General features: G+C 43.4%; 1 non-coding gene across 1 annotated transcript; it reads left to right on the top strand.

Moving 5' to 3' along the window:
* The first annotated feature begins 10,076 nt into the window (after window positions 1-10,076).
* TRNAS-UGA (transfer RNA serine (anticodon UGA)) lies at window positions 10,077-10,150 on the top strand. Its single transcript has one exon. It is a non-coding gene; the product is annotated as a tRNA-Ser (tRNA).
* The last annotated feature ends 343 nt before the right edge of the window (window positions 10,151-10,493 follow it).

Below are 10,493 nucleotides of genomic sequence, written 5' to 3'. Positions count from 1 at the left end.
AAATTGATGGTCCGTCCGTGTTTAACACCTCTCTTATTAAGAAGCGTGCTCGTCTTTCTGTTTTCGCTGGTACCCATTTTTCAAGTTCAACATGCGCCAACCGGTCCAAGAACTAACGGTTTTTCATCTCGTGATATCAACTTCATTTTTCAAGGTGTATCTTTCTCGTAAGTTTACACGTGTTGATTTTTCGGAAGTTCTTTAGAAACACGTTCGCTTGGAGTGCTAATGACAGTGAAAGAAAAGGATACTTACTCTTGATGATGGCTGGTGTCAGCATCCTTTCTTGAAGCTTAGGTGTATTAATACGAAGAATGCATTTTCGTTGTTTAGCTACGTGTGCTATAATCTTGCGTTAACATATGCTCTGTTCAGTTGCTTTCTTAACATCACTAAGAAGATGCCCGCCAGAGAGCAATTGTGCTTTGTTTATCGCCCTTTTATGCAACTCATACACGCCTTTCAGAGAATTTGGGTTGCTTCTTGCTGCAGATATATGGAAGCAAAAAATAGCAATCTGAAAGAGCCTTTCTCTTTGCGAAGTAATTTTTCGATGGTTTATCCTTCACTTATTGTGCAGATTAATTTTTATTTCAATATCTAGTTTCCTAGCAATCTGCATTGCGAGAAATCACCATGGTTCAATAACTAGGCCTCTTGCAAAGCTTGTTTTCAGGGGCATGTAAGCTATGTCAAAATTTAAATATCCTGGTTTCTTCTAGAACCACTGCACCCAACTGAAGGAAACTTGTGCTGTGCGACGAAGTTCAACAGTTTCGCAACCAAGCAGCAATTCAGTGAGGCCGCGAAGTGCTCACCAAAGCTAATCGCGGAAAATCATGTCGTGCATAAATTGCGCAATGCTACATCGAAACAAAATTGTCGCAAGAGTCCTACGCCATATACGCAGTCTACCTGCGACCTATTGGTCGAGGCTCTTACCTCATTCTCCAATCGATTGGAGAGTGGAATCACCAGAGGTAGGGCTCTTCCTTACTTTTCGTGTAATGGAAAAGAAGTTTCAGGAGAGACAAAGGAGAAATGAGGAGAATTACACCCCCCTTCCCCCCCCCCCCCTCCCCCAATCCCTGGGTTTCGGCACAGGAAGCCGTCACCATTAACCTCGAGGTGACCAGTTCTCTTCTACACACTCTGAAATAAAGGCAGCCACATTTCCTCTTTTCCGGCTTCATTGTTTTCTTCGGAAATGGTTCCTTTCTGCATGTTGCCTTTCTGCTCTCTCTCCCTCGACTGAGCAAAGGAGTCAATACGTAGCGTATCGTCTCTCGGTGAGGTTATAAAGTATTGACTTCTGTATAGATTTTGTTTTAGTGCGTCGCGAACAAAAATTGATTGCACTTCTGGGCAAGACCTGTCGCTTTTAGCGGCGTAAAGTCTGGCCCTGTAATCTAGAGCTCCATCATTTCTAAAGAAAACAATACATATAAAGTAAAGTAAAGTAATTTCGTGCAATTTACTACTACACTTCATGAAACCTAGCATTGAGCGCTTGTCCACAAAAAATAAAGAAGAGGCGTTACAACTAACAATCAACCATGTTATGAGGGCTCTTAAGACTTCGCTGCCTTTTTTTTCAAAATTTTGGCACATACTAGATCATTTGAATCTAATGAGCGTTTCCGAGCGCAAAAAAATGTTCTTGATAAAATTCTCGCTGGTAGCTTTTATGAAATACTTATAGAACTTCATTGACAAATAATATTGCTGCTAGGAGGCGCAAAAGAAAAAGGGCGTTAGAAATTTGTGTATCGTTTCTGGCACTGCAGCAAGAGTTTGTTGAGGAAAACAAAGGATGGGGCTTGCTAAAGCTGTTTAAAATCGAAGGGCAGCAAAATTTTATAGGAGGGCATAATCAAGCAGGAAGTGCATTTGACTTTCAAATTTCAGAGACATTGATGAGTTTACAAAACTATATGAGTCCAGCGTTAAAACCGAAAGGCGTCATCTTCTGAAAATGAAACCTGGCAAACTTTTCCTGCAGTCTTCCTGAATACAATTAATAGCCTCTTTTACGGGGCCGCGTAGGCCTAACTGTGTATTTTAGACGCAGATATAATCTAATAGGTTGAAAGTTGGCGATATCTGTCGAGTGCTTCTTTTTCTCCGGTCCGACTCCTTGTATGCCTGTTCACCGCCATTAACCTATACGGGCGTTTATAGCAAGAAGAAAATGTTTATAACGGTTTCAACGCGTAAGCTTCGGAACAGTTTCTAAAACTACACTCTCAATACATACTGCTGATAGGACGTGCAAGAAGAGTAGAAAAAGTTGTGAGAGTAGTGGTAGTTGCCTCCATAACTATACTGTGATTTTTTAGACCAAATATAAGTTACTAATTCCGCTGAAATAGTCAAAATGCCCAGTATCAGTCAGAGTTTACATTACTTTCGTTCTTGATCGCAGCGGAAGCGAAGGCTTCAGCACCGGATGTTCAAGCACACAGGTACATATATATATATATATATATATATATATATATATATATATATATATATATATATATATATATATATATATATATATATATATATATATACATACATATATATATATATATATATATATATATATATATATATATATATATATATATATATATATATATATATATATATATATATATATATATATATATATATATATATATATATATATATATATAAACGTATTTGGATGCTAGAGGCAAAAATGCAAAGTTGAGAACGCTTCATTTAGCCATAGATTTGAGTCGACGTTTCGGACAGAGCCTGTCCTTTCTCAAGACACTTGTCCTTTCAAAATAAATCTATGGCTAAATGAAACATTTTCAACTATATATATATATATATATATATATATATATATATATATATATATATATATATATATATATATATATATATATATATATATATATATATATATATATATATATATATATATATATATATATATATATATATATATATATGCAGCTCTAATGCAGCTCTAAAACGATAAAGTGGTATATTCTCACGTCGAAAAGAACAACTTCTTCACAGGGCGTCACATGAGGAAAATCAGTCGGCGCCAATCCCTGAAGCAACCTAGAATATGTGGTAGATATACGTACTCAAATAACGTTTTAAAAATATTTTAAATTATTACCTCAATGACATATTAGTAAAATAGAATGTCGCATTCTTCCGAGATGTGCTTCTATCACGAAATAGACCTGCGAACCCCATCTTTCAGGCACAGTTTCACAAATTTTCATTATCTGCTACCTTTAGCAGTAAAGTAGAAGGTATCTGCTGGCCTGCGACAAAGTTTTGCAGTGAAGTTCATTTAACAGCGATTTCCTTTCAATGCGTTTTAGGAGCGCTGGTTGTGATGTCAAGGTTGTTTCTAACATCTTTTTTTCGCTGCACTCAACGCCTTGCGTGAGGATAGAGAATCGTGTGGCGTTGCCAGCATGTCCTTTAGCCCTGGGCAACCACGGCCGCTGCCTGTTCTCTAGTTTACGCACCATCACTGAAACGACATTTGCGATAAATTGCTCAATGCGTCGTATTAGGAGTGCAAACTTTCTCCATTATTCCTAGGCCACACGTAACTTATGGCAAATAGTGTTGAAATAATTGTGAATGACAGTACTATGAACATTTTAATTAAAGTTTTCATAAGTTCTCTCGTGCAGAAACAGCTTTGGCATAGCACCTGCAGTAGTAAAACTTGGGCAGTTGTAAAAATTCCTCAGCTCTTACCTGACTGAGTGAAATGCGTCAATCAATGCATGGAAGCGATAACTATTGCTGTGACTACTTTCCTTAAGGTGAGTTAAGCTGAATATAAGCGCACGTCGACGACAACTGTCTGGACAATACCCCATTTGCAGGGGCCAGAAGCAGCTGATGATTGCCAGGGAGAGCTGTGTTATCACAAAGAAAAGATATTTCGAGAAGAGAAACTTGCTTTGATTTGCCAGGAGGTAGTCACGTGATGATTTGATGTCACACAATAATAGGATTCTGGTGTCAACGACGCCGCTGGCGCATAAGAATCGTGTACACTCGAAGGCCAAACGACTATCAGTAGGATGTGCACTGCAGGCACCTTAGCAGACATTCACAATTTCTTCACATTGCCAGGTTCATGGAAACACTACCTGTTTAGTGCTGGTCGCGGGCACAACATGCATGATGGAGTTGATTTATTGGCACAACCCTCGCCCTTTTAGTACCTGAGCTATTTTAGCGGCATACTGGTTGTCCATGCTTGCAAAGACCCTAATTTAGTGCTCCAAAATTTAACCCTGTCTGATTCTTCTTTACAGCTGCATGAACGTTTCTGTTCTTTAAGGGTGACATTTTCCTCGTTTTGTTTTGGCTCAGGCTAAGCAGTAACGTTACAGATAGAAGAAAAACTAGAGAGGGTTCTCTTTTCCTCAGAGCATAATTAACCTCTACAATCGCTTTCATAACCTTCATGAGTATTTCGCCACCATCCCTCTAGATTTCACATTGAGTTCGCCTTGCCCACGTTGAGCGAAGCATCGATCGCATATGCTGTGCTCCTACTGCCAAGTTTTTCTAGCGCCGTTATGCGAGACGGGTGGGCAGGTTTACTGAGGCGTTAGACGCACGCGGGTGTTTCTTTTTTTTTTCATTCATTTCTACACGGAGCCGGGTACAGCCTTTGTCGGGGAATCCATAAATGAAGTGTACTGCGACAGCAAATGCAAATAGTATGCGAACGTTGCGGACCCCGGATGTGGCTGTTATTGCTGCGCGCCTCCCGGCTGTCCGCCCCGTGGGAGCCTATTCGTCGAGCGCCCTGTCCGCCTGTGTGACGTGGCCGCAAATTGCCTCCGCCTTAACGCAATTTGCCGCCGTGCGGTCTGCCCTCGTGCGACAGATCAATGCCGTTTCAGTTTCACCGGTGCCTCTTTTCTCCAGGTGCGAACAATGCGGCTGACTGCCCGCACGGTGCACGTGCGCGGTCCTGCTACGTTATTGAGTTACCCTGCCGGCGCCGCAGGAGAAAAAAGTTAGTTGGAGCAGACGTGGCTGCGGCCCCTGTCTCTGCTCGGCCGGTGCGTCTCCTTCTTCTCCTGCGCTTCTTCTGTTTTTCTTTTTCTTTTCGCGTCGAGCCGGCGCATGTTTTGAAACACGGTTCGCTTATTCCGTTTATAAATTTTGAACCCGTTAGACTATACACCTGCTTTACATTGCTAAGACTGATTTTACTTTCTCCGTCTTATGTTTTTTTTTAAGATATGCTGAGAGCTTTCACGTTATGTAGAACGAAAAGTGTAGCGTTAAAAAACGTTGTTTATAAAATGTCTGCCAGACGTTCTGGCTTACGTCTGCTTGCTTTTTCGGAATGTTTCGTAAATCCTGCTAGTAATAAGCAAAAAAGAAAGGAAAGATGCCGGTGCATTAAGATGAGAGGAATTTTCCTGTACAAATTTGCGTATCAAAGAAAGAACGTCACCTGGCAGCCATCAAGCCGCCGCGGTGGCTGAGTGGTTATGGCGCTCGGCTGCTGGCCCGAAAGACGCGGGTTCGATCCCGGCCGCGGCGGTCGAATTTCGATGGAGGCGAAATTCTAGAGGCCCGTGTACAGTGCGATGCCAGTGCACGTTAAAGAACTCCAGGTGGTCTAAATTTCCGGAGTCCTTCACTACGGCGTCTCTCATAGCCTGAGTCGCTTTGGGACGTTAAACCCCCATAAACCAAACCAAACCAAACCAACCTGGCAGCCATCAACAAAAAAATAAACAGCGTGTAATATTATTGGTTTGTTTCTTGATTTAAACAATATATCACTTACAAAAGGCAATACTTAATATAATACGCATAAAAATAAAGCTAACCGATGCTTGCATGTAAAGACAGGAAATAAATCCGGCGAAAAATACACTCCACAGTGCACGTGCAAGTACTGACGAAAATAAAGTTTGTATGTTTCTAGTTGTCAGCGCTTTAAATTTTACTCCTAGCCAATATCATGAAAAACCTTGCGACCCGCCGTGGTGGCTCAGTGGTTAGGGCGCTCGACTACTGATCCGGAGTTCCCGGGTTCGAACCCGACCGCGGCGGCTGCGTTTTTATGGAGGAAAAACTTTAAGGCGCCCGTGTGCTGTGCGATGTCAGTGCACGTTAAAGATCCCCAGGTGGTCAAAATTATTCCGGAGCCCTCCACTACGGAACCTCATTCTTCCTTTCTTCTTTCACTCCCTCCTTTATCCCTTCCCTTACGGCGCGGTTCAGGTGTCCAACGATATATGAGACAGATACTGCGCCATTTCCTTTCCCCAAAAAACCAATTATTATTATTATTATTATTAAAACCTTGCGACCGCACATTGGCGATAAAATGCTATGTGCGCAAATCATACCTCAAGATTTCCTTTAAGTAATGCGTAAACACAAACAGTACAGCGTGCACCACTTATTCAGTCGGCATCACACGTTTTTTTTCTTCCCTTTTACTCCTTTTGAATCTGTTCTATGTTGTTTTATTCTTTATGATCGACCTGCCTTTTATTGATTTCAGTATGCCACAGTAGACTGAGGCAAATATATTCTCTGCAACGATGCAGCTCCAAGGGGTTCCTGTCTTTACTCATTTAGATGGTCCTAACGGTACACGAGCACACCTACGCCAGTACAGTACAGTACGCGGAGGATTCAAAGTTCCTCTGGGAGACGCCGCATCAGCTTTCTTAGGCGTAGCGCGTGGCCCGTGGGTGGCAGTGGCCGCGTCACCTCGGCGCGTGCCAGGAAATAAGCAAGGAGTTGAGAGCAATCAAGAGTCAAGATCTAGTGTCGCCGAGTCCGGAGAGCCGGCCAGTCCTGGGATATCCAGGCGGCTGTAATCCCGCAGGCGCAGGCCACCGCTCGCTCGGCCCGAGACCGGGTCTCATTAAGCGACGATCCTCAGGGGTCTTCCTCGCTCTCTGCTCCACTCTCTTATCGCGGCTGCCTGGCCGGGGCTGCACTACTCGCCGCAGGCCCGCTGCTATGTTAACGCCACAAAGTTTTCGCGGCCGCGTCCTCCTGGTCCCCTCATGATTAATTTGGCTGGGCGTAAACCCTGGGAACTGATCATCTGGAGACAGAATTACGGAATAGGGACCGGGTGACTATTAGTACACGTGGAAGGAATGCAAAAAAAAAACATAAAAGCGAAGGATGTGAAAGATTGGGGGACACAACATGATGTTTTTTTTTTTGGTGATCGCTTCTAGAAATGTACTTCTCAGCTTTATTTTCCCTGATGGTCCCGGGGTTCCCGAAGTACTGTGGATGTAAAGCTTATGTAATTCTAGCCGCTGTCGAACGCACTCATCACAAACTTCAGGGCAGCTGAAGCTTGGAGGAACTAGCGTAGAACGGAACATTTGGGCATAATGGTGTGCTGAACATAACCGCGTGAAAAGGAGCAATGGAAGGTACTAATGGGAGAGAAATGGGATGTGTACGACCAGAAATCAAATAGATGGCTGGTATCCATTCATACTGATATATTTTCGTGAACTAGTAATTACAAAAAATATTGTGGAACTATAAAAAATGAAAAATAAAGTGTCCCTGCCAATGCCGCAAAGTATAAAGGGCTTAAACTTACAGTGGCCATTACGCGCTATATATATATATATATATATATATATATATATATATATATATATATATATATATATATATATATATATATATATATATCATACGTATTAAGGAAGCCAACAAGGGGAATGTTTTATTTTTTTAATATCTGGTGCCAATCAGTTAGTTTTTAAAGAACACTACTTATCAAGCAGCAGAAAAAACAACCATGCCGCCGGTGGGATCCAAACCCACGACCTCCGAATATCGCGTCCGGTGCTCTTACCAACGAGCACCGGACGCGATATTCGGAGGTCGTGGGTTGGGATCCCACCGGCGGCATGGTTGTTTTTATGCGTTGCATATTGCAATCACTCAGTTCAGCCCTTGGGCGCGGCCGGGCAGCCACCATTGACCTTTAGCGCAACCACGTGACGTGACGTCACGACAGCCGGAGGAAAAGCTGGGCCCCAACTCGCGCGGTCGCGCGCGGCCGCAGCCACCACCTGACTCCCGCTCCTCCCGCTAGGGGCGCAGCGCCGGCGCGTGACGTCACGGAAGAAAAGCTGGGCCCCAACTCGCGCGGTAGCGCGCGGCCGCAGCCACCACCTGACTCCCGCTCCTCCCGCTAGGGGCGCTGCGCCGGCGCGTGACGTCACGGAGGAAAAGCTGGGCCCCGACTGGCGCGGTCGCGCGCGGCCGCAGCCACCACCTGACTCCCGCTCCTCCCGCTAGGGGCGCTGCGCTATGATTGACGGAGGCTGGAAATTAGGCAACGGGGAGTAGGGAGGTTAGCTTTGGGAGCACATGGCAATACACCAAATCAGGGGGTACAGGGTGATATGGGATGTGCGTCTTTCGAGAGCAGAGAGGCTAGCAGTAAGATAGCATTTGAGGAACGATTGAGAAGGATGGAGGAAAAGCGGTGGGCTAGGAAAGTTTTCAGATACCTGTATATAAAGAATGTTGACACGAAATGGAGAAAGCGAACTAGAAAATTGACAAGCAAATATCTGGACATCAGTAAGGGGGCAAATCAGCAATTATCGGTTAAGAAAAAGGTTAAAGGAACAGAGAGAGCTTTGTGGAAAACAGGGATGCTGACGAAATCGGCACTAGAAACATACCGGACCTTTAAACAGGAAATTGTCAAAGAAAATATCTATGATAATTGTAGGGGAAGTTCTTTGTTGTTTGAGGCCAGGACTGGAGTTTTGCGGACTAAGAAGTATAGAGTCAGGTACCAGGGGATAGACACTTTGTGCATTGCGTGCGGAGAGGAGGAGGAAACGGCTGAACACTTGATACTTTTCTGTAAAGGGCTTCACCCTACAGTGGAAGGCAGCGGGGCTGACTTACCCAAGGCATTGGGGTTTAGGGATAGTGAAGGGAAAGTGGATTTTAAGAGGTTAGAAGTAACCAAGCGAAGGTTATCTGATTGGTGGCTAAAAGCAAGACAGGAGTAAAATTTCACAAGACATGGCTAGGTGGCTTGAGCCACTGCCCGATGTAAAGGGTTCAGCCGTATCCATCCATCCATCCATCCATCCATCCATCCGTCACGGCATATGTATAAAAGAGCTGCGCTCCTTCGCCGGGACAGTCTTATACCCCTGACACACGGGCATTTCGAGCGCCCTCTAACCGATACTCTATCGAATCAAAGGCGATCGAGCGCTGCTACACGGGCAGTTTCAATGGCGATCGAGTCAACGGAGCAGCACGGAACTCCATCGAGATATGCAACGCATTCTTGGCTTAACCAAGCTAAGCCTGGCCATTTTTTCTGCTGCTTGATAAGTAATTTTCTTTAAAAACTAATTGATTGGCACTAGATATTAAAAAAAGAGAAAACATTCCCCTATGCACCTTGGTTTCGGTAACTGTTGGCTTCCATAATACGTTTGTCAAACGAGCCCCTCACTTCATTTATATATATATATATATATATATATATATATATATATATATATATATATATATATATATATATATATATATATATATATATATATATATATATATATATATATATATATATATTCGGAGGTCGTGGGTTCGAATCGCAACGGCCTGCTGCTTTATAAGTAATTTTATTTAAAGAAAAAAACTAATTGATTGGTACTAGATATTTAAAAGAAATAGAAACATTCCCCTGTGCACCTTGGTTTCGGTGACTGTTGGCTTCCTTAATATGTTTGTCAGGCGGGCCCCTCACTTCATTTGCCTTGTCTGCTAATGGCTTAACGGGGGTCTCGGTTCTGGCAGTCTTCATGCCATAGGTAGCGTAAGAGGGCTCTCGCACAGTTTCCGCCCTCGCCATTAGATGACGTTCTACGTCACACTTGCGGTATTACAGGACGTGCTACGTCCACCGCTATGGGTGGCGCTGGTGGCGCTGGACGAGGGTGGCGCTGGTGAACACTCTTAAGGTTCGCTTACACGCAAAACATAAAATACCCACGAAAGCAGCAGATTGGACAGCCGTCGCCGTAGCTCAGTTGGTAAGAGCACCGGACGTGATATTCGGAGGTCGTGGGTTCGGATCCCACCGGCGGCATGGTTGTTTTTTCTGCTGCTTTATAAGTAATTTTATTTAAAGAAAAAAAAACTAATTGATTGGTACTAGATATTGACTGTTGGCTTCCATATAGTGACTGTTCATATAGTGACTGTTGGCTTCCATATATATATACACCTTGAAATATAGGGTTCTGAGTTAAAGAGAGGGTTTTCGCTGCTTTTAATATGAGTGTTGGCCGCCGTTAAAGAAACAGGCAATTCATGTTAACTAGTAAAATTATTAACTCAATTCTAATCGGAAACTTTTTAACTATTACCGATAGGCATCTGAGTGCCATTAGAGATTCGTAGTCGGCCGTTAGCAATAGCCATATCAGTTT

This window comes from Amblyomma americanum, chromosome 6 (assembly GCF_052857255.1).
Source record: "Amblyomma americanum isolate KBUSLIRL-KWMA chromosome 6, ASM5285725v1, whole genome shotgun sequence".
Lineage (NCBI taxonomy): Eukaryota > Metazoa > Arthropoda > Arachnida > Ixodida > Ixodidae > Amblyomma > Amblyomma americanum.
The sequence above is the reverse complement of the archived record's forward strand: the minus strand, read 5'-3'. Positions and strand labels throughout refer to the sequence as shown.